General features: G+C 48.0%; 1 pseudogene across 1 annotated transcript; it reads right to left on the reverse strand.

Moving 5' to 3' along the window:
• Nucleotides 1–11,799: 11,799 nt before the first annotated feature.
• LOC101026524 lies at nt 11,800–15,893 on the reverse strand (annotated as a pseudogene). Its single transcript, XR_639227.4, has 3 exons — nt 15,518–15,893; nt 13,296–13,434; nt 11,800–12,022 (listed from the first exon to the last, which is right to left on the reverse strand). The product of XR_639227.4 is annotated as an uncharacterized LOC101026524 (transcript).
• Nucleotides 15,894–23,527: the final 7,634 nt, after the last annotated feature.

Raw genomic sequence — 23,527 nt, forward strand, 5'->3', positions numbered from 1 at the left:
GAAATATTTAAAAGAAAAACTTGGCTGGGCGCGGTGGCTCACGCCTGTAATCCCAGCGCTTTGGGAGGCCGAGGTGGGTGGATCATAAGGTCAGGAGATCGAGACCATCCTGGCTAACACAGTGAAACCCTGTCTCTACTAAAAATACAAAAAAAAATTAGCCAGGCATGGTGGCAGGCGCCTGTAGTCCCAGCTACTTGGGAGGCTGAGGCAGAAGAATGGTGTGAACCCAGGAGGTGGACGTTGCAGTGAGCTGAGATCGTGCCACTGCACTCCAGACTGCGTGACAGAGCGAGACTCCGTCTCAAAAAAAAAAAAAAAAAGAGAGAGAGAAAAGAAAAACTTTCCCAAGTAGCAGGGCATAGCTGAACCTGGCCTGAATGTATAGGGTCAGGTTGAACTACTGCCTGAACTGCTGGAATACCAGGAACTGTGCCCCAGTGGCAAGCAGTTGTGGAGCCTGATTGTTTTCCTGAGCAGCCTGATTGTCAAGACCAGGGACTTGATTCTCAGGCTGTTGATCTTGAAGGACCATGGGATCAGCCGCCTGCTGAGCAGGATCAGCAGGCTGTGGCTGATTTTGTGCCACTGGGATGGTGGGTATTGGAGGCTGTAAAATTACAGGAAATTGCCAGGCTTTGGGATCCCCATGTTCTCCTGCCTGAGCTATAGCCCTCATAAGAGAAGTGTCATTTTCAGGGATGTATATAGCTTGTTGCTTATGAGCAGCAATGGTGGTACTGGCAACCGCAGTAGCGTCCGGACCGGAAGCAGAAAAAAGTTGCAATTTTGAATGCAGGAAGAGTTTAGAACCTGTAGGCCAGGATGAGACAAGATTACCTGCTGGGCAGGTCTTTCACTGGCCTGAAATCCAGGCTGCCACAGTAACTGTGGACCAGGCTTCAAGGGAGCCTGAGGTGTCAAGGGAGCCTGATTTGTTGGAAAAGGCACAGGCTTCAAGGGTGTGTGATTTGCCGAAAGAGACTCAGGCTTTAAGGAGCCTGATTTGCTAAAAGGGACCCAGGCTTCAAGGGAGCCTGATTTCCGAAAGAGACCCAGGCTTCAAGGCAGTCTGATTTACCAAGAGAGGTCCAGGCTTCAAGGGAGCCTGACTTGTCAAAACAGAACCAGAAGTGAGAGGTGGAAAAATAGGTTGAATACGGATAGGGTTGAGGGCCTCATAACTGGGCTGAACAGGTGGAAAGTTGAGAGCCCCACAGAAGGGCTGAACAGAGAGAGGGTTGAGGGCCTCATTACCGGGCTGAAAATGAAGAGCCTCTTCACCGGACTGTGTAGAAATTGGAGCCTTTGTACCAGGCTGCATGAAAACATAGTTATAGCCTCTTTTTCATGCTGCATCATCTCATTTTCTATCTGCATAGCTGGAGAGTTGAGAGTTTAAGAAAGGTAGGAAGGTCCGGCTGCAATGGCTGTTGATAATATCTGTCAGCTGGATTTTGCTGGTTGGGGGAAATAAGCTCATGCAGATCAGTTAAAAGTTCATCATAAAGTGATAACTGGGGCACGGTAGGCTCTGGTATAGGTGGTGGCACCAAAGGAGTATCAGAGTGGAGGTCCGTCTGTAGAATCACAGCCTCAATCTGCGCAGTATCCTCAGGGGAAAGAGAACTGAGAATTTCCTCAACCTCCTCAGAGGAGAGGAAAGAGGGATCAGCCTCCACGTTGTCCACCCGAGTCTGCAAGAAGTCTAGGACAGAGCGAACCGAAGCCCAGATTGGCCAAATTGTGGGCGGAATAATAAGTTCCCCTTTATGAGCAATTTTGAATTGTCTGCCAATCTCATCCCAATCTTTAAGTTCTAAAGTTCCCTCACTAGGAAACCAAGGGCAAAGAAGATCTACAACCTCAAACAGTTCAATTAACTTATCAGTAGATATTTTTTACACCTCCTTCTTTAAGGAGAGGTTTTATAAAGTTTAAGTAAGCCGAGTACTTGGTACTGGCCTGTCCCGTGGTGTCCCCAGGATACTCTGAGTGCCCAAGCTTACCACCAAGCTTATTGACTACAATCCTCAGGAATCTGTCATCAGTAGTCCTCCGCTGAGTTCCACGCTCAAGGTGCACCTTCACACAGTGAGAGAGAAATCCTTGTTGGGCGCCAGGTGTAAGGTCCAGCCCTACAGGGCCTGTGGGTTTTCTCTTAGTGTGTGGAGATGAGAGATCATAGAAAAATAAGACATGAGACAAAGAGAGTAAGAAAGCCAGCTGGACCCAGGGGGCCACTACCACCAAAACGCGGAGACCAATAGTGGCCCAGAATGCCTGGATGCATTGCTATGTATTGTATTCAAGGCAAGGAGGCAGGGTAAGGAGCGTGTCATCCCAAGTAATTGACAAGGTCAAGCAAGTCACGTGTCCATGTGACGGAGGCCTTTCCCTTTGTGGTAGCCGAAGCAGAGGGGGAGGACAGCATACATCAGCGTTTTTTCTATGCACTTATCAGAAAGATCAAAGACTTTAATACTTGCACTAATTTTGCTACTGCTATCTTCTAGGAACTTAAAAGAGGCACCAGGTGTACAGGCGGAACATGAAAGTGAACAAGCAGCGTGACCACTGAAGCACAGCACCACAGGGAGACATTTAAGCCTCCAGATGACTGCAGGCACGCCTGGCTAATGTCAGGCCTTCCACAAGAGCTGGTGGAGCAGAGAGTTCTCTAACTCCCCCAAGGAAAGGGAAATCCCTTTCCTGGTCTGCTAAGTAATGGGTGACTTCCCAGGCACTGGCGCTACCGCTAGACCAAGGAGCCCTCAAGTGGCCCTTATCTGGGTGTGACCGAGGGCTCACACTCTTGTCTTCTGGTCACCTCTCACAATGTCCCTTGGCAGACTCCTGACTTACTCTTTAAAAAAAAAAAAAAAGTTTTGACTCATTGAACAGTGTCTACGGAAAAAAAAAAAAAGAGAGAACAAGACCCCAAATGAGGCTCATTCTACAGAATACCGTCCTGGGCTCCTCCGTGAACGTCAATGTCGGCCGGGAGGGGTGGCTCACGCCTGTAATCCCATCACTCAGCACTTTGGGAGGCCGAGGCGGGTAGATTGCTTGAGTCCAGGAGTTCGAGAGCAGTCTGGGCAACATGGCTAACCCCCGACTTCATAAGGAAAACAAACAAAATATTATTTTTAAAAAAAAAAAGTCCAGGAACGGTGGCTCACGCCTGTAATCCCAGCACTTTGGGAGGTTGAAGCTGGCGGATCACCTGACGTCGGGAGTTCGAGACCAGCCTGACCAAAATGGAGAAACCCTGTCTCTACTAAAAATTACAAATATTAGCTGGGCGTGGTGGCGTATGCCTGTAACCCCAGCTACCCGGGAGGCCAAGGCAGGAGAATCGCTTGAACCCCGGAGGCAGAGGTTGTGGTGAGCCGAGGTCACACCATTGCACTCCAGCCTGGGAGACAAAAGCAAAACTCCGTCTCAAAAAAAAAAAAAAAGTCTGCCAGGCGCAGTGGCTCACGCCTGTAATTTCAGCACTTTGGGAAGCCGAGGCGGGCAGATCATTTGAGGTCAGGAGTTCAAGACCAGCCTGACCAACATGGTGAAACCCTGTCTCTACTAAAAATACAAAAATTAGTCTGGTGTGGTGGCAGGCACCTGTAATCCCAGCTACTTGGGAGGCTGAGGCAGGAGGATTGCTTGAACCCGGGAGGTGGAGGTTGTAGTGAGCCAAGATAGCACCACTGCACTCCAGCCTGGGGAACAGGGTGAGACTCTGTCTCAAAAAAAAAAAAAAAAGGCTGACAACACATAAGACCGAAGGAGACTTAAAGAGACCTGACAACCAAAAGTGACAAGTGATCTTGGGCCAGAAAAATCTAAAGGACTTTATTGGGACAACTGGTGAAATCTGAACTCCGACTGTAGATTCCAGTATGGAATTCATGTGAAACATCTAGAAGGTCTGTCTTCTCAGGAAATACACTGAAGTATTGGTAGACTTGGGGGTGAAGGGACATCCTGTGTGCAAATTACTTACCAATGGTTCAGGAAAAAAATGTATATAGGTGTCTTCCTATAAGTGTGTGTGTTGTGTAAGAGAGTGAGACAGAGAAAGAGAGAGAGAAAATTATAAAGTAAATGTGGCCATCAAGGGGACGGAGAGGGAGGGAGGGAGGGAGAGATGACAGAGAGAGAGAGAGAAGAAAGAGCACGAACTTGTGAGTTAAGAAGTGTGTCACTGAACCTCAGACTTCTTGTTTTGCCAACTGTGTACCTTGCAGGGATGGGGAAGAGGGTAGAGAAGTTCTCCATGTAAGTCTTCTAACTTTTCTGCAAATCTGAAGTTATTCAAAGATTAAAATAATTGAGGCTGGGCGCAGCAGCTCATGCCTGTAATCCCAGCACTTTGGGAGGCCGAGGCGGGCAGATCACCTGAGGTCAGGAGTTTGAGACCACCCTGGCCAACATGGTGAAACCCCGTCTCTACTAAAAATACAAAAATTAGCCAGGTGTGGTGGTGCATGGCTGTAATCCCAGCTACTAGGGAGGCTGAGGCAGGAGAGTCGCTTGAACCTGGGAGGCAGAGGTGGCAGTGAGCCGAGATGGCATCACTGCACTCCAGCCTGGACAACAGAGGGAGACTGTCTCAAAAAAATTAAAAAATAGGCCAGGCGTGGTGGCTCACGCCTCTAATCCCAGCACTTTGAGAGACGGAGGTGGGCAGATCACTTGAGGTCATGAGTTTGAGACCAGCCTGGCTGCCATGGTGAAACCCCATCTCAATTACAAATACAAAAATTAGCCCAGCGAGGTGGTACCTGTAATCCCAGCTACTCAGGTGGTTGAGGCGGGAGAATTGCTTTAATGCAAAAGGTAGAGGTTCCAGTGAGCCAAGATTATGTCACTGCACCCCAGCCTGGGTGACACAGCGAGACTCCGTCTCAAATAAATAAAATAAAATAAGGGGGGCAGAGAGAAAAAGAGAAAGAGAGAGAATGACGGACAAATATAGACAAGTGTTTGGAGGAGTTTTCCTGTTAAAAGAAGGGAAATGAGATGGTAGCTATAGAGTGAAGTGAGGTCAAGGTAGAGTTTATTTTATTTATTTATTTTTAGGGTTTATTTTAAAGTGGAAACAATAACAGCACTTTTTACATGCTGGGGCTGGGGATGGGCGGGGGGCGGGGGCTGGAAGAGAATACAACCCAAAGAATATGAAGGATGCAGGAGAGAGAGAGGGAGAGTTGCCAGAGGTAAGGAGGGATGGATGGGTTCCTGTGCCCAAGTGGCAGGTGGGCCTTTGCTAGGAGCATGGATGGCTCATCCACAGCACCAGAGGGAAAGGTAGAGGTGGTGGCTACACATGGAGGGTGGATGTGTCCTGGGAACTTGTGGAAGTTTCCTCTGATTGTTTCTATTCCCCTATAGAAAGCAAGGTAGTCAGCTGAGATTCTTTGGAGGTTGAAGAAGAAAGTGAGAATCAGCTGTCTGGAAAATGTAAGATCTACACATTAGGGAAACAGGATGATTTCACTTCTCAACACTAAGAGGCTCACCTGAGTCAGTGATTGCAAAGTTAACCTCCACTATACCACCAGGGTCCCTTGAACCCAAAGTTATAGCTGACTAATCCATTCTTCTCCCCACCCCAAGCCCCCATTCGTTTCTTTTTGGAGCAATTCTAGATGTGCATACTGCTATTTCATGACTATTGTTCTTTTACAGATCTTCCAATGAAATAAGTGAATTTTTCTCCTCAAGCACTCGCCTCTTTTTTTTGAGATGGAGTGTCACTCTGTTGCTCAGGCTGAAGTGCAGTGGCGCCATCTTGACTCACTGCAGCCTCCGCCTCTGGGGTTCAAGTGATTCTCCCACCTCAGCCTCCCAACTAGCTGGGATTACAGGCATGCACCGCCATGCCTGGCTAATTTCTGTGGTTTTGAGGTGGGAAATTAAAGAAAATAAAATTAAAAGGAAACAGAAACAAGCCTGCAGTATTAGCCGACTTGTCCCAGAGGGCAGCAACAGGCACAGCCCAGACCCAGAAAGTCTTTTGATAATATTATTCAATGCGCGCTTCGGAGACTCTCCCCAGCACTCCCTCAACATAAGGAGAAGAAAACAAATTTTCCTTTGTTTTATGGAACGCAGTTTATAGATTACTGTTCTGTAACTGTAGGGTCCAGACTCGGGCCTCATGGGTGGTTTTCTTCATGTGCAGAGACAAGAGTTGGTAAGACATGAGACTGTAAGAGATAGTAGAAAAGACAGTTATTCAGGGGCCACTCTACCACCAACGCATCGAGTTCGGTAGTGGCCCCAATGCCCGGACGCACTGCTATTGGGAATATAAGGCAAGCAAGCAGAGTAAGGAGAAAGTGGAGTCATTCCAAGTGATTGATAAGGTCAAGCAAGTCATGTGTCCACTCAGGACAGGGGCTCGGTGGTAGTTGAAGCGCAGAGCGGAGACAGCATATGTCAGCGAAAAGCACTTAATAGAGAGATCAAAGATTTTAATACTTTCACTAATTCTGCTACTGCTATCTTATAGGAACTTAAAAGAGGCACCAGGTGTACAGGCGAACATGAAGTGGACAAGGAGCATGACAACTGAAGCACAGCACCACAGGGAGACATTTGGCCTCCAGATGACTAATACGGCAACGCCTTGGCTAATGTCAAGCCTCCCCACAAGAGCTGGTGGAGCAGAGTGTTCTCTAACTCCCCTGAAGGAAAGGGAAACTCCTTTTCCGGGTCTGCTAAGTAACAGGTGCCTTCCCAGGCACTGGCACTACTGTTAGGACCACATGCCCCCAAGCAGCTCTTTATCAGGGCTGGACAGAGGACTTTCACTCTTGTCTTCTGCTCACTTCTCACAATGTCCCTTCAGCTCCTGACTCTGTACTGGCTGTATCCTTGGTTATACTAATAATACAGAGATTACTACTAAAAACTAATGATTGATGATATCCATATATAATCATCTCTATATCCTATTTTTTTGTTGTTGTTGTTGAAATGGAGTCTCACCCTGTCACCCAGGCTGGAGTGCAGTGGCGCAATCTCAGCTTGTTGAAAGCTCCACCTCCCAGATTCATGCCGTTCTCTTGCTTCAGCCTCCCGAGTGCTGGGACTCACAGCATGCCTGCCACCACGTCTCGCTAATTTATTTATTTATTTTCATTTATTTTTATTTTTATTTTATTTTTTTTGAGGCGGAGTCTTGCTCGGTGAGTCCGGCTGGAGTGCAGTGGCTCGATCTCAGCTCACTGCAAGCCCGGCCTGGTTTACGCCATTCTCCTTGCCCTCAGCCCTCCCAAGTAGCTGGACTACAGGCTACCGCCACCTCGGCCGGGTTGTTTTTTTATTTTAGTAGAGACGGGTTTCAATGGTGTTAGCTAGGGATGGTCTCATCTCCTGGATTCTCGTGGATCCGCCTGCCTTCGCCTCCCAAAGTGCTGGGATTACAGGCTTGAGCCACCAAGGGCCTCGCCCACTTTTTGTTTTTGTATTTTAGTAGAGACGGGGTTTTCACCCTGTTAGCCAGGATGGTCTGGATCTCTTGACCTTGTGGGATCCACCTGCCTCTAGCCTCCCAAAGTGCTGATTATCGGGTGTGAGCCACCGCACTCGCTCTATATCCTATTTCTAATATAACTTTTCTTATTCTATTTCCTTTATTATATTGGAACAGGTTGTGCCCTCAGTCTCTTGCCTCAGCACCTGGGTAGGTTTCCGCCTACATGTAACTAGTGACTGCAAGTATTCTGTTTTATCTAAGAAGTACAATGAAGGTCATGAGAAGCCTTGAGTAGGGCCTCGGAACTCACAGCTGCCTGGGCACCATAGCTGGCTAAGTTATAGGATAAGTCCATGCCCAGACAAACCTAGATAACAAACATCTGGGTTGCTTGGCAACAGTCATGTGCAATCCTGTCTTTGTCCTGCCTCTGTATCCCTGCTTTTCACGCCACTGTAAGGTTGCTTCAAGCTAGCCCACCCCCTTTTGTGAAGTATGTATAAAAGTCAGGTGCTGTCTTTGTTCCAGACTCAGTCTTTTGGATGTTAAGTTCCCTGGGCCTGAGTGCACTCAGTAAAGATTCTCCTCTTTCAACCCGAGGTCTCTCTTGTCCTCCCAAATCCTGCAACATTTCCAGTAGAGACAGGGTTTCATCATGTTGGCCAGGCTGGCCTCAAACTCCTAACATGAAGTGTTCTGCCTGCCTCTGCCTCCCAAAGTGCTAGGATTACAGGCGTGAGCCACCACGCTCGACCATTTTCTTCCCTTTTTAAACAGAATAAAACTTGTTCTGTCTTGCAGTGACTGTATAGATCTATTGGTAGGCCCTTTTTAACCTGTCAGCACCATCCAGCCAAAGGCCACCAGGAACACAACTATCACGACATGAGTTAGCTTTGAGGGAGAACGTTTTGCATGCCACAGGGAACTGTGGGGCGAATCAGTAAGAGGGTGTCAGGGATGGTTTATTATAGGATTTGGGCATGTGTTAGGTGATTTGAGGAGTCCTTCCTCTGGAATGCTCTCAGGAAGTGGGGGAAATTCTATGATTGAGCATCTTAACACATCTCACCAAGAAGGAGGAAAGAGTAGAGGAAGGCCAAAGCCGTAATTGGCTAAAGTAGCAGCAGTCGATGCTATTAGCCAGGACATGGGGTATGGCCTGGCTGTGAATCCCAGACCCACTTCTGGGGCTGCTTTTCTCTTTCCCAAAATCCAAGATACGTTGTGGGATCTTAGCGGTCTTACTTCTTTTGCATCTTGAAATGACTTGCTGTTTCATCATCCTGGGAAATCTGTAGTTAATTCATTGATTCCCAAAAATGACTTAAGAGTCTTCAAGAGGCTGAGCGCAGTGGCTTACGCCGTAATCCCAGCACTTTGGGGGGCTGAAGCGGGTGGATCATGAGGTCAGGAGTTCAAGACCAGCCTGGCCAACATAATGAAACTGTGTCTCTACTAAAAATACAAAAATTATCCAGGCATAGTGGTGCATGCCTGTAATCCCAGCTACTCAGGAGGCTGAGGCAGGAGAATCGCTTGAACCTGAGAGGCAGAGGTTGCAGTGAGAGGATCGTGCCACTGCACTCCAGCCTGGGCGACAGATTGAGACTCCGTCTCAAAAAGAAAAAAAGAAGTGTAAGAATTAAAGAGTAAAGAAACACGAAAGGGTATGGGGGGTGGGGGAGTGGAGTAACATGTACCACAGAGTAACAGAGGGAGGGATGGTAGCAGGTGATTGGAGAGTGTGACCCTGGAAGTGGATGGTGGATGGCGTTATGGCATCGGCAATGACAAGATCTAGACTTAGACCAGGGAAGTGAGTGGCTGGGGTAGGTAAGGCCTAGGTCAAGGAACTGGGGAACTGGGTGTCAATTGGTGACAGAAGTTATATTGGAAAGTGAGTCAGGAGCTAAAACCTTCAAGGAATAAGTAAGTGTTGGCATGAGAGTGACTGGCCACCAGGACAGATGACAGCAATAAAGAGAGGTATGGGGCGGTATGGGTACAAGGCACAATGGAATGAGGGGTGGGGAGAACCAACAGAGAAAGGAAAGTAATCAGTGTCCTTAGGGGAGGATAGAGCAAAAGAAGAAACGAGGCTGGGAATAGGGAGGACGGTAGGAAAATGAGCAAGGTTTCGGGAATCAGACATGGGATAAGAGATGAAGCTTCTTGTGCCTGACCTACACAGAGAAGAAATGCAGAACTTCGGGGTCATTCTACAGTGAGTGGCAGATACATGGAAGACAGCTGCAGCATTAGTTCTTTGCACTCACTACCTGGGGGATGTCACCTCTGTCCAAGTGTAATGCCCAATGGGTTCGCCTTGCCTGCCGCCTAAACAGAGCTGATTCATTAGAACAGGGGAATTGCTATAGAGAAAGAGTAATTTGGCTGGGTACAGTGGCTCACACCTGTAATCCCAGCACTTTGGGAGGCCGAGGCGGGTGAATCACCTAAGGTCAGAAGTTTGAGACCAGCCTGGCCAACATGGTGAAATCCTGTCTCTACTAAAAATACCAAAAATTAGCCAGGTGTGGTGGCACACGTCTATAATCCCAGCTATTGGGGAGGCTGAGGCAGAAGAATCGCTTGAACCTGAGAGGCGGAGGATGCAGTGAGCCAATATCCTGCTATTGCACTCCAGCCTAGGCAACGAAAGTGAAACTCCATCTCAAAAAAGATAAAAAAAAGAAAGAGTAATTCACGCAGGGCTGGCTGTGTGGGAAACCGGAGTTTTATTATTACCCAAATCAGTCTACTCAAGCATTTCGGGAGCAGACTTTTTAAGGACAACTTGGTGGGTGGGGGGAAGCCAGTGAACCCAGGAGTGCTGATTGGTCAGGGATGAAATCATAGGGAATTGGAGCTGTCTCCTTGTGCTGATTAAGTTCCTGGGTGGGGGCCACAAGATCAGATGAGCCAGTTAATCGATCTGGGTGGTGCCAGCTGATCCATCAAGTGCAGGGTCTGTAAAATACCTCAAGCACTGATCTTAGGAGCGGTTTAGGGAGGGTCAGAATCTTGTAGCCTCCAGCGGCATGACTCCTAAACCATAATTTCTAAACTTTTTTTTTTTTTTGAGACAGACTCTCACTCTGTCACCCAAGCTGGAGTGCAGTGGCGAGATCCTGGCTCACTGCAACCTCCATGCCACCTCCCAGATTCAAGCGATCCTCCCACCTCAGCTTCCTGAGTAGCTGGGAGTATAGGCATGTGCCACCACACACGGCTAATTCTTGTATTCTTTAGTAGAGATGGGGTTTCACCACGTTGGCCAGGCTGATCTTGAACTCCTGACCTCAGGTGATCTACCTGCCATGGCCTCCCAAAGTGCTGGGATTACAGGGGTGAGCCTGGCCCATAATTTCTAATCTTGTGGCTAATGATAGTCCTCCAAAGGCAATCTAGTCCCCAGGCAAGAAGGAGGTCTGCCTTGGGAAAGGGCTGTTAACATCTTTGTTTTAAACTATAAAATAAAATATAAACCAAGCTTCTCCCAAAGTTAGTTCAGGCTATGCTCAGGAATGAACAAGGACAATTTGGAAGTTAAAAGCAAGATTGGGTTGGTTAAGTTAGATCTCTTTCACTGTCTCAGTCATAATTTTGCAAAAGCGGTTTCACAAGCAGTCGATACCAGGAGCCTCTGAAGACTGCTATAGCAGTCCTCAGTGCCAGGCAAGTCCACTAAAATAGAAACACCAGGCTTCGCCAACAAGGGAAAACAAAACCAAAACCAAAACAACTTTATCGAACATTTCAATAGAATTTCAGGGACAGGCTGGGCATGGTGGCTCACAACTGTAATCCCAGCAGTTTGGGAGGCCCAAGTGGGTAGATCACTTTGAGGCCAGGAGATCCAGACCAGCCTGGCCAATATGTTGAAACCCATCTCTACTATAAGTACAAAAAATTAGCCAGACGTGGTGGTGCTCACCTGTGATCCCAGATACTCTGGAGGCTGAGGTACAAGAATCACTTGAACCTGGGAGGCAGAGGTTGCAGTGAGTTGAGATTACATCACTGTAACTCCAGCCTGGGTGAGAGACAGAGACTCGAATTTCCATGGACAGGCATTCATGTTCAGGAGAAGGAGGGGTCTGGGCACTGGAGTCCAAGGAAAGAGCCTCGGTAAAGGTACAGAAACGTTAAGCACGGGGCAATCAGAAAATGAGGGGTCCGGTTCAGCCAGCCACCTGGGAAGGTAGGATCTGGGTCTTGGCCTGTCCCAGAGAATGCAGGCTCCATGTGGGCTCCTTCCTAGTGTAATTGCCCCCATTACACCCACATCCATCCGCTCACAGACTGGTTCATGTGCCAGACTCAGCCAGCGGGTAGAGCTTCTCCCCAACACACAGCACCCCAGCCTCGCTCTGACGGGCTGTTCCTTACATCATGGCAGTTTTTCACCAGGGAACCACTGTCTCCACAAGCCAAATGCTGTTGTAGGCCAATCTGAAATCCATGCACCTTTGTTATCAGGTAGGTCATCGTGGAGGACACACCCATGGAAGGCGGCCTTCCACCCCCATCCTATAAAAAGAAGGCCACTTCAGCAGATAGAATAAAGAGTCTGACAATGTCTTTTTTTTTTTTTTTTTAAACTTTCTCATATGGGCCAACCAGTAACCATGATCACGACCACATTTGAGAATCAGGGCTCTTTGTAGCTGGGGCAATACTTCTTGGTCGGGAGCAACTTATCATGGAGGACCTGGTATTAGAAAACACATTGACAACATAGAATAATACAGGCAAGTACAATCAAGGCATTAAAAGTCCTCACATCAAGATGGACATGGCCTTCTCCCAGTGCATTCCACATACAGTATTTATTTGGCCAGCACTGCTGTGTATTTCTTTAAGAACGCATTTTCTCCTAATCATTCCATTTCAAACAGAGCCACAGCTTTAAATGCTTAGTCTCAGAAGAGGTGAGTCCCTTTCAGCATCTCATGGGGCACACTGTATCTCCTTTCTTTCTTTCTTTTAAAAAAAATTTTTTTTTTTTTGAGACAGAGTTTCACTCTTGTTGCCCAGGCTAGAGTGCAATGGGCGATCTCGGCTCACTGCAACCTCCGCCTCCCGAGTTCAAGCGATTCTCCTGCCTCAGCCTCCTGAATAGCTGGGATTACAGGCATGTGTCACCACGCCTGGCTAATTTTGTATTTTTAGTAGAGACGGGGGTTTCTCCATTTTGGTCAGGCTGGTCTTGAACTCCTCAGGTGATCCGCCCGTTTTGGCCTCCCAAAGTGCTGGGATTACAGGCGTGAGCCACCGCGCTTGTCAAAGGACAGCAAAAAGAGATGCTGTCCTTGTCCACTTTAGGAAGCGGAGGAGGGCAGATCACCTGAGGACAGGAGTTCCAGGCCAGCCTGGCCAACACCGTGAAACACTGTCTCTAGTAAAAATACAAAAATTAGGTTGCAATGAGCTGATGGACCCACCCGGGGTCAAGACAGTGACCAAGTGAAATGGGCGTGGGCGTCACGAGGTGTCTGCGGAAGGAAGTTGGAGGAGAGTGGTCCGAGTTCTTTTAGGAAAGCCATCGCTGTCAAGAGTGGAGCTTAAGCAGTCTGGCTGGGTAGGAGGCAAAAGCGGAACCAATAAGCCCTGGCCATCCCCTACCCGCTTCCCGGGGCAGCAGAGAGAAGTCCAACTGTGAGATCACGCCCTGAGGGGGCTGCCGCCCTGGGGGTCACAGCCCTGCCCCGCTCCTTGCCTTATCGGTGGGGACTGGGGACAAACTACTTAACCTCTGGACTCTCAGCTTCCCCACCTGGGAGGTGGGAACACCAATGCCTACCTCTTGGGGTGGAGGGAGCAGAAACGGAGCCGAGGGGCGACAGTGGCTTAGTAGTCTGCAATGTGGGTCCGAGTATCCAACTAGCTTCCCCAAAAGGGGTCTTGGCTGTGATACGGAAGCACCTGAGCAACTGTGTTGCCTGCAGACAATACAATAGGAAGCATTTACTGTTTGGCCTAGGCTGTGTGCTAAGTGCTCTCCTCATTACAAACTCGCAACGGTTACCTACAGAAGGAAACCTTGAGACACAGGTTAAGCAGCTTAGGCAACATAAGGAGACCCAGATTCTACCAAAAAACAGATTTTTTTTTTTTTTTTTTTTGGGAAAAGGAGTCTCGCTCTGTCGCCCAGGCTGGAGTGCTGGAATGCAATGGCATGATCTTGGCTCACTGCAACCTTCACCTCCCGGGTTCAGGGTAGTCTCCTGCCTCAGCCTCCTGAGTAGCTGGGATTAGATCTTTTAGCAAGTTGGGTGCGATGACTCATGCCTGTAATCCCAGCACTTTGGGAGGCCAAGGCAGGTGGACCACCTGAGGTCGGGAGTTTGAGACCAGCCTGACACCAACATGGAGAAACCCCATCTCTACTAAAAATACAAAATTAGCCAGGCGTGTGACGCATGCCCATAATCCTAGCTACTAGGGAGCTGAGGCAGGAGAATCTCTTGAACACCCGTTCTCTGGTCTCATGGAAAAATGGTTTGGAAAATGGAAGGGACTCATGACCTCAATCTTTACCTCCCTTGCAATTATTACCAGTGTACTCATTCTTGTAGGTTGTGTCATACCTGTATTTGTGGATTTGTGCAAAGGCTTATAGAAACAGCTCTTAAAAAAACCCCTCTCCATTCTCCCCCACCCTACTCAGATAAACAACTACTTCTAGACAACCAAGAGAAGCAACAAAGCCAAATATGTTAGAGAAATTTGAAGAGGAAGAACTATAAAGTCAAGAGAGGGAAAACTGCCAGAAACAGTAAGTTCCTCTTCAAAGCTTCCTTGGTCTTTCTTGCTCTGTACATAGCCCTTCCTGCTTAATCTGGAGTGAGCACTTGTTTCTCTGCTTAATGGGTAACTAGCAAACCTCTTACTCTGTAAACAACCCTTCCAGCCTAGTTAGTAATGGGCAGCCTCTCCCTTCCTGCCTAATTGGCCTTATCCAATTTCAAGCATTAGCCAGTTGTCAGCTTAGACTGTGCTGTCTGACTCCAGCCAATTGGGAAAGGACACAGAAATAGGAACTGCGTTAGGGATAAAAACCCCTGCTCTACCCAGCTTGGTGTGCTCTTGGGATCAGTCAGATGCAAGCAGTATGCTTCTGCAGAAGTAAATGTGCCTTGCTGAGAAATTCTTTGTTTCAGTGGTGGTTTTTCTTTGTGGCACCGAATACTTGTTTCTAATATCTGGGAGGCAGAGGTTGTGGTGAGGCGAGATCTTACCTGGGTAACAAGAGCAAAACTCTGTCTCAAAAAAAAAAAAAAAAAAAGAAAAGAAAAGAAAAGAAAAACCAAAAAAAGGCCCGGTGCCATGGCTCACATCTGTAATCCCAGCACTTTGGGAGGCTGAGACAGGCAGATCACTTGAGCACAGAAGTTCGAGACCAGCCTGGGCAACACTGGTGAAACTCCATCTCTACAAAAAATACCAAAATTAGCTGGGCATGGTGGTGCAGGCCTGTCATACCAGCTACTTGTGAGGCTGAAGTGGGAAGATGGCTTGAGTCCAGTAGGTGGAGGTTACAGTGAGCTGAGATCATGCCATTGCATTCCAGCCTGGGTGAGAAGGCCAGACTCCGTCTCAAAAAAGAAAAAGAAAAAGAAAAAAAAATTGGTGGAATCTCTTACACCAATAAGGTGGTGTACCTTTTTGCATGCTTAAGATCTTCTATTTTCTTTTCTATGAGGTGACTGCTCAGATCCTTTCCCTATTGGCCTTTGAACTGTTGATCTTTTGCATTTGCATCCCTAACCTACTTGTCCTAGTCTATGATTTCAGTTACACATCCAACTTTATTTTTTTAAGATGGCTAACCAGTTGCCTCAGCATCATATATGGAGTAGCCCATTTTCTCATCAGTCTGAGATGCCACTTTTGTCATATAATAAAGGCCTCATATATACTTAGGTCTATTTCTGAACCTTTCTTTTAAGCAAAAGAGGCTTCTGGTATTGTGGCTGTTTATTAAACCTTTGATTGATCGCGTACCTACCTTTGTGTACCTACCTTTGTGTACCTGTGAATGTGGCCTTGTCCCTGTGGTTAGCAAGGAGCATGTGTTCCATTCCTCCTCTGGCTGCTCTTCGACACCATCCACTGCTCACAATGCCGCCAGGGAAGCCTGGGCACCTCCAGAGGTGCCAACCAGACCATGCCAAGGCTGCCAACTCCAGGTGCTTCTAAAGTTTTCAGTCCTTGGACACCAGAAGGGTGCTAGGTTTCCTGCCAGCTGGGGAGAGTAGCCTATTCAACTATTCCACCTATTCAACTCCAGGTCCTGCTATTTCTGTTTTTCTTGGCCCTAATTCCATTTTTGCCCTGTCTTCTGGAATGGCTCCTTCAAATTCCCCTTTTCATCACATCAGTTTTCACAGGTAGTTGAAGAGATCTGCTTGGAGAGAGATACCATTTTGTTTCCCTATTTTCCTTTGCCTCCTCTCTGACTCCTTCCACCACCCCCACCTGCTACCCAGCCCCACCATTCTTTTCTCTCCGTCCTGGGCCTCTTCACAGTTACCAACCAAAAACTTTCATTTATAGCAACAGAAACAGAACTGTGCCAATCTGTGTGGCCTTGGTGGGGGAAGGGAGATTGTTTGGCTGCAGCAGCCAGCAAAGTTCGTGTTCCATATGGCTCCTTTTTTGTTTCTGTGTGGTTTTTATTTATTTATTTATTTTTTGAGACAGAATTTCGCTCTTGTTGCCCAGGCTGGAGTGCAATGGCATGATCTCGGCTCCCTCAACCTCCGCCTGCTGAGTTCAAGCGATTCTCCTGCCTCAGCCTCCCAAGTAGCTGGGATTACAGGCATGTGCCACCACGCCTGGCTAATTTTATATTTTCAGTAGAGACAGGGTTTCTCCATGTTGGTCAGGCTGGTCTCGAATTCTCAACCTCAGGTGATCCACCTGCCTTGGCCTCCCAATGTGTTGGGATTACAGGCATGAGCCACTGCGCCTGGCTGTTTTTTTGTTTTTTGATACACAGTCTCACTTTGCCATCCCAGCTGGAATGCAGTGAAGAGATCACAGCTCACTGCAGCCTTGACCTCCTGGGCTCAAGCAGTCTTCCTGCCTCAGCCTCCCAAGTAGCTGGGACTACAGGCGCGCATCACCACAGCTGGTTAATTTTTTTTGAGACGATGTCTTGCTCTGTCGCCCAGGCTGGAGTGCAGTGATGTGATCTCGGCTCACTGCAACCTCCGCCTCTCGGGTTCAAGCGATTCTCCTGCCTCAACCTCCTGAGTAGCTGGCACTACAGGCATGAACATCTGGCTAATTTTTGTGTTTTTAGTAGAGATGGGGTTTCACCATGTTGGCCAGGCTAGTCTTGAACTCCTGACCTCAAGTGATCCACCTGTCTTGGCTTTCCAAAATTCTGGGATTATAGGTGTGAGCCACCATGCCTGCCCACCTGGCTAATTTTTCTTAATTTTTTTTTTTTTTTTTTTGAGAAATGAGGTCTACCTATGTTGCCGTGGGTGGTCTCAAACTCCTCCTCAAGCGATCCTCCCCACTTGGCCTCCCAAAGTGCTGGGATTGCAGGCGTGAGCTATTGCGCCAAGCCCATATGCCCCTTTTAAAAAAGGATATTTAGTAGAGATGGAGCATCTTGCTACAGTCTTGCTGCTCACAGTGTGGTCCCCAGACCAGCACCATTGACATCATCTGTGAGTGGGTTAGAAGTGCAGAATCACTGGCTCCAGACCGATTGTGTCAGAATCTGCATGTTAACAAGGTTCCCCCAGAATGCACATGCACATCAGAGTTTGGGAAGCATTCTGCTCTGGGACTTGATGACTGAAGGAGGGAGGCTGAGAGAGAGAGAAAAAGCAAATGTGTTTTTCAAGACCTCAGTTATCACTACCAATATCTGAAACTTGGGGACCACACAGATTTGGATAACAAGTGATACAGTTATAACTCCAGATGTCTATGCTGGTGGCTGAGTGGATCTTAGAACACTTTCTGGGGTTATAAAATACAGAATCAGCAAGTTGAGGCAGAAAGGCCTGAAGGGAGATGGCGAATCCGTGTGAGCAAGGCTGAGTCTAAAGACCCATGGGCCGGGGGTGCTTATTGAGAACAGAGTCCATGGCACCATTAGGGGCAGAGGATGGAAGCAAGTACGTATGAAACTAGGCATGGTGGCATGCGCTTGTAGTCCCAGCTACTCAGGAGGATGAGGTGGAGGGTCACTTGAGCCGGGAAGGTCGAGGTTGCAGTGAGCCATGGTCACGCCACTGTGCTCCACCACAGGCCGCAGAGCGAGACCTGTCAAAAAAAAAAAAAAGAAAAAGGAAAAAAAAAGAGTTAGTTGAAAATCTCTTTGAAAATCAAACGAGGCCTTTGAAAACAGAGAGACTGGACTTCTGTTTCTGTGATCGAGGTGAAGTATACAAGTGGTCCTCAGTAGCCATGGACTGGGAGAAATGACACAAAGATAGTATTTTGTGTAAGAAGAGGAGTACATGTTTCAGAATCCCTGAAACACCTGTAACGAGCAGGCAGGCCGAGAGAAGTGACACATATGTCCTTAAAAAGATTTAGAGGCAAATGTTTAGAGCAGCATTATTTGAACAGCTCTGAACTGAAAACTACTCAAATGTCCATCAGTGGGTGAACGGACAAACAAAATGTGATATTCAGGAATAAAAACATAATGGTACAACATAATGGCATATGCCACAATGGTGATGAACCTCGGAAACATTACGCTCAGAGAAAGACATCAGTCAGACACAAAAGACCACATACAGTATGATTCCCTTCATATGAAATGCCAGGAAAGGGAACTCTGTAGACATAAAATAGATCAGAGGTTAACTCAAGATGAGGGTGGGAGTGGGCAATGACTGTGTAGGGGAGGCAAAACTTTACCTCTATCCCCTTAGGGTCCCTGCTGGGTCTGAGACTGAAACTGACGTCAGATAGATTAGCAGGAGGAAAGCATAGACACTCAATGTAAGTTTTACATGACACGGGAGCCCTCATAAGGAAATGAAAACCCAAGTCCACGATCATATATGTGCATTTGTTCTGATTATTTTCTGCCTCCCCCTCCACTTGCCATTCTTCTCTCTCCTGCTGTTTTGTACTACATAGAGCTGCCTAAGGGTAGCCAGCCAAACAGCAGCCCCTCTTGCAGCAGCTGGTCACAGGGCTGCCCCTGCTATTCATCCTGTGCCTCATGGGTAACATGTTATGCCCATGTCCAAGGTATAGAAAAGTGGACCCAGAGCCAGGGAGAGGTGGTAGGGACCCTTGGGCGGGGCAGGGGGTGCTTATTGAGTCACCTTTAGGGGGGAGAGGGTGGAAGCAAGCACTTTTGACAATCCTGTGTCTGCCCTGTTTCTGGAGAGGCAGATGCAGAGAGCAGGTCAGAGGGAATTTGACTGGACAGGAAGTTGGGGGGTTGAGGGTAGCCATTGCATATAACCAAGCCTGTTACTCATTTCTTTGGTATCCAATGTCATGTGACATGCTCTAGAAACCTCTGTCAAAATAGTGGTCTTCCTAATGATACTAAACAACAACTGAGACTGTTTATTGAGTTTGTGAAATCAAGGAGTGGCTGCTCTTCTAGAAGCAGTGAGTTGATGTGTGTTCTAACATTGTTCTGAGACAAAGAAACTTTTTTATACTTTAACGTCCACGGGTCAGAATTTCTCAGATCATATATTTGCACGTAGCAGAGAATATGCTCTTTTAATAAAAATCCAGAAATTTGTTGTGCACGTTATTTAATAGAGAATAATATCAGATTATTCCTGCACTTGTCCATTCATGTCACAGGTGGACCTGGGAGTAACACGTGGCACCCAAACAGATCACCAGAGTTCACACATATTCCACCTGCCCTCCCTGCATAAGAGTACCACTCCCTCCTCCTGATGATGGATCAGGGTCATTAATCCCTGCCAAGATGGCGACTGCTACAGCCTGCTAGTTCAACCTGTCCAGCCATGGCTGCAGCTTGAAGGCTTGAAGTTCAATGGGACCCACTTCTGTTTCCACCCTTTCTTTCCTTTATTTTTATTTTTATTTATTTGAGACAGGGTCTGGCTCTGTCACCAGGCTGGAGTGCAGTGGTGCAATCACGGTTCACTGGAGCATCCAATAGCCGTTAGGAGGCTATTGGCCCGGGGCAGGCGTGAACCAGGAAGATCAGGCTCTGGGTGGGAGGACACCACAGGGCGGGGTGACTGGCGGGGTGCTCTCGGGGGAAGATGGCGTCAAGGCCCCAAGCAAGGTTGGGATAGATTTTCTCTCTGAGACACAGACTGCCGCCTGTAGCGTCAGCATTTACCATTCCCGTCCTCCTTCCTAACACAACAGCTGAGATGGGAGTTTATGTCTCTTTTATTTGATTTCAGAAAAGCAAGAAGGTATCGTAGATCCGATAGTGACACTCAGTCAGTCATGCTCCCCCTGCAGGACGGAAAGCGGGATGGCAGGGACTGCCTGGTAAACAACCAGGTCAAAAAATATAAATTGTGCCTTTCCCAGTGCCAGCCTCGGGTCCGAGGGCTCTACGTGCATTATCTCATTTAATTCACTCAACAACCCTAAGAGGTGGGCATTATTGTTAGCCACGGCCAGGATTAGGGTGAGGCCAGTCCTCTAGGTTCGAATTTCAGGGGGTGCTCCTCCAGAACCCTTCAGTAATCAAAATAAATAATAGTTCAATGCAATATATCTTATCTCGATGATAAGATAATCAAGACATTTATCTGGATTGCTGAGTCTTTTGGTGCCCGTTACTTTTTTTTTTTTTTATTTAACCTTTCAGCAAGTGTTTCCCTCATTTCACTTTACCCCAATCTCCACCGTGTCATTGTCATCTCCATTCTATTACCCTGTGAAGTGCAATATGGCAGCCACCCACCTCGGCCTCCCAAAGTGCTGAGATTATAGGTGTGAGCCACTGAGCCTGGCCTATCTATCTATCTGTCTGTCTACCTACCTATTTTTTTTTCTCTGAGACTGAGTCTCGAACTGTTGCCCGGGCTGGAGTGCAGTGGCGCTATCTCAGCTCACTGCAACATCTGCCTCCCCAGTTTAGGCGATTCTCCTGCCTCAGCCTACCAAGTAGCTGGGACTACAGGTGCGTGCCACCACACCAGACTAATTTTTTTGTATTTTTAGTAGAGACGGGGTTTCACCGTGTTAGCCAGGATGGTCTCCATCTCCTGACCTCGTGATCCGCCGCCTCGGCCTCCCAAAGTGCTGGGATTACAGGCTTGAGCCACCTCGCCCGGCCATATCTATCTATATTTTGAGACAAGGTTTCCCTCTGTTGTCCAGGCTGGAGTGCAGTGTTACAATCATGGTTCACTCACCATACACCAAGATAAATGCCAAGTGGGTCAAATATTTCAAAGTGAAAAAAATGGAACTATAAAAGTATATAAGGGCCAAGGCCGGGTGCGGCGGCTGACGCCTGTAATCCCAGCACTTTGGGAGGCCGAGGAGGGCGGATCACAACCTCAGGAGTCGGAGACCAGCCTGGCCAATGTAGTGAAACCATTTCTTCTAAAAATAAAAAAATTAGCTGGGTGTGGTGGCATGCGCCTGTAGTTCCAGCTACTCAGGGGGCTGAAGCGGGAGAATCGCTTGAACCCAGAGGTGGAGGTTGCAGTGACCATGCTACTGCACTTCAGCCTAGGTGACAGAGTGCGACTCCATCTCAAAAAACAAAACAAAACAAAACTATATAAGGGCCAAGCACGGTGGTTCATGCCTGTAATTCCAGCACTTTGGGAGGCCGACGTGGGCGGATCGCTTGAGCCCAAGAGTTTGAGACCAGCCTGGGCAATATAGCAAGACCTCGTCTCTACAAATAATTTTTAAAAATAAAAATAAAAATTGTAAAAAAATGGACCCAAAAAAAAGTATAGAGGAGGCCAGTTGTGGTGGCTCATGCCTGTAATCCCAACACTTTGGGAGGGCAAGGTGGGAAAATCACTTGAGCCCAGCAATTCAAGACCAGCCTGAACAACATAGAGATACCCTGTCTCTATGAAATAATAATAATAGTCCGGGTGTGGTGGCTCACGCCTGTAATCCCAGCACTTTGGGAGGCCGAGGTGGGTGGATCACCTGAGGTCGGAAGTTCGAGACTAGCCTGACCAACGTGGAGAAACCCCGTCTCTACTAAAAATACAAAATTAGCCAGGCGTGGTGGCACATGACTGTAATCCCAGCTATTCAGGAGGCTGAGGCAGGAGAATCACTTGAATTCAGGAGGCGGAGGTTGTGGTGAGGCGAGATGGTGCCATTGCACTCCAGCCTGGGCAACAAGAACGAAACTCCATCTCAAAATAAAATAAAATAAAATAAAACAAATAATGATAATAAATAAATAAATAAATAGCCAGGCATGGTGGTGTGCACCTGTGGTCTTAGCTACTCAGGCAGGCTGAGGCGGGAGCATCACTTGAGCCCGGGAGGTTGAGACCAGCCTGAGCAACATAGTGAGACACCATCACTATTAGAAGGAAAAAATGTAGTAAAATATGAAGCTTTTTTCTTTCTTCTTCCCTCTCTCTCCACTTGTCACGATGTTTTTCATTTTCTATTTTATGGTCGCACTCCTCAGGCACAGGACACAGGTAGGAGAGTGCAGACTCTTGCAGGAGCCCAGAGGCCCTCTGTCCCACAACTTAGGATTGTCCCTGTGACCTCAAAACTCACTAGTCAAGTAGGAGGTCTGAGCTCCCAATGGGGGTAACCAGTCATCCAGTTTGCTAGGGGATTAGGGGTTTCCTGGAATATGGGACTTTGAGAACTAAAACTGGCAAGGTTCCAGGCGATCAGGGAGAGTTGGTTACCCTAGAGCTCTGACCTGTGCCAGACCTCAGAGTGGGCTCCAAATTTTGGGGGAAACCATCCTGACATAGTTCACAGGTGGCTTTCCCCAAGGGTGGCACATGCTGAAAGGATGTGGTCGGGGGGATGCAGCTGGTTTTCAGTGGTCTCCAAAGCCCACAGAGAGGCAGAGGAGCCCCCCACCCCACCAACTATTGGCTTATTGCCTTTCACACACCAAGTCCCAAGAGCCCATGACACCTCTTTTGACCATCAGGGCCCTCATTCTGCTCCTCAAGAAGTCCTGGCGCCCCGGCCATGAAATCTGGCTCCGAGACTGACATTCCTGCTGAGACTGGGATATTCTCCTTTTACTCATACCTAAGAGCCTGGGAGTTTCCTTTTGTGTCCAATAAGGGCTAATCCTGGGTGGTCTATGACTCCCTGTCTGCAAGGTCACAGAAGGACGTGACCTCCATCTCCTGTTGCTTTCCTGATGGCTTACTTGGCCTCCTGCAAGTTCTCCAGTGCCAGCTCAGTCCTTGTTCAACTCTACGGTTTCTGGAGAGAACCCTTCTTGGCACTGTCACCTCTGTTGAGATAACTCTCCTCGAAATCTCCAGCCCCCTTCTCTAGCCACCCCTAGACATTCCTCTTGGAAATCACCAGGCTGTCTGAATTCCCTCTGGTCTCTCAGTCCTTGGATGCTGAGGGCCACTCCCTTTTCCTTCCTCAAGTCCTTACTTTCCTTGGCTTCAGGCACTTGCAGCTTTGTGGCCTTTTGTGGTTTTCCTTCTACCTCTCCAGACACTGCTTCTCCATCCTTCACTTCATTTCCTTGCCTTGAATGTGGAGATGCTCATGACAGTGTTATGGAACCACTTTCCTCCTCTCACCCCATTGCTTCCTGGGGAATTCCACCCGTCTCAGGACTCTTGTGTCTGTTTCTCACTGACCACCCAAGGTCACTCCTCCAACTAAGGCCTCCCCTGAGCTCCAGACTCCTGAGCATATAGACTCTGGACATTTGTCCCCATATGGATAGCCTGCAGACATTACACCATGACTGCAACTGAGCTCTTGAAAACCTTCCCAAGGCCGAGCATGGTGGCTCTCGCCTGTGATCCCAGCACTTTGAGAGGCTGAGACAGGTAGATTGCTTCAGCCAAGTTTGAGACCAGCCTGAGCAACATGGTGAAACCCCGTCTC

Source organism: Papio anubis, unplaced genomic scaffold (assembly GCF_008728515.1).
Source record: "Papio anubis isolate 15944 unplaced genomic scaffold, Panubis1.0 scaffold118, whole genome shotgun sequence".
Classification (NCBI taxonomy): Eukaryota; Metazoa; Chordata; class Mammalia; order Primates; family Cercopithecidae; genus Papio; species Papio anubis.